The sequence below is a fragment of the Scyliorhinus torazame genome, chromosome 17 (genome assembly GCF_047496885.1).
Source record: "Scyliorhinus torazame isolate Kashiwa2021f chromosome 17, sScyTor2.1, whole genome shotgun sequence".
Classification (NCBI taxonomy): Eukaryota; Metazoa; Chordata; class Chondrichthyes; order Carcharhiniformes; family Scyliorhinidae; genus Scyliorhinus; species Scyliorhinus torazame.
Genome location: NC_092723.1, coordinates 50,915,071 through 50,916,468, shown reverse-complemented (window position 1 = coordinate 50,916,468; position 1,398 = coordinate 50,915,071).

Below are 1,398 nucleotides of genomic sequence, written 5' to 3'. Positions count from 1 at the left end.
CTAAGATTCTGGCTACAAGAATTGAGGATTGCGTCCCATGGGTGATAGAGGAAGACCAGACTGGGTTTGTTAAAGGCAGACAACTCAATACCAATGTCCAGAGACTTTTGAATATTATTATAATGCCCTCAGAGGGAGGGGAGGCGGAGGTGGGAGCAGCGATGGACGCAGAAAAAGCCTTTGACCGGGTGGAGTGGGTTTGGTGAGGGCTTTATTGGCTGGGTGAAATTGCTGTACCAGGTGCCTGTAGCAAGTGTATGTACAAACCGGTGAGGTCGGGGTACTTCGAGCTTCACCGCGGAACGAGGCAGGGGTGTCTTCTCTCCCCGTTACTATTTGCCCTAGCTATAGAACTGCTAGCTATGGCACTGAGAGCTTCGAGGAACTGGTGGGGACTGGGTCCGGGGGGGGGGGGGGGGGGGGGGGGGGGGGGGGGTGGGGGGGGCGGGTTGGAACATCGGGTCTCGCTATACGCGGATGATTTTGCTCCTGTACATTTCAGACCCTGAGGAGGGGGTGGGGGAGGTTCTGCGGATTCTGAGGGATTTTGGTAGTTTTTCAGGGTACAAACTGAACATGGGAAAGAGCGAGTTGTTTGTGATCCAGGCCAAGGGGCAGGAGGAGAGACTGAAAGAGCTGCTGCTCAGGATGGTAGAGAAAAGCTTTTGTTACCTGGGTATACAGGTGGCCAGGAAATGGGATGCCCTGCACAGGCTCAACCTGACCCGGTTGGTTGAGCAAATGGAAGGGGACATTAAAAGGTGGGACATGCTCCCGCTGTCATTGGCAGAGAGGGTACAGACCATGAAAATGACAGTCCTCCCCAGATTTTTGTTTGTCTTTCAGTGCCTCCTCATCATCATCCATAATGCCTTTTTTAAGCGGCAAAATAGTATCATTTCGGGCTTTGTGTGGGTGAATAAGACCCCGTGAGTAAGGAGATTGCTGTTGGAGCGTAGTCATATGGGGGGGGGGGGGGGGTTTGGCACTGCCGAACTTTCGCAACTACTACTGGGCGGCCAATATAGCCATGAGTAGGAAGTGGGCAATGGGGGGGGGTCAGTGTGGGAGCAGCTGGAGGCGTCATCATGTAAAGGTACTAGTCTGGGAGCTTTGATAACGGCTCCTTTGCTGTTCTCGCTGACTCGCTACTCCACAAGTCCGGTGGTGGTGGCGGCACTGAGTATCTGGGGGCAGTGGAGGAGGTACAAGAGGGGGAGCGTCGGTCTGGACTCCAATATGTAACAACCACAGGTTTGTCCCAGGTAAGACGGATGGTGGGTTCCAGAGCTGGCAGAGGGCAGGTATCAGAAGGATGGGGGATCTGTTCATAGATGGAAGCTTTCCCAGTTTGAAGGCGTTAGAGGACAAATTTAATCTGGCGCCAGGAAATGCCTT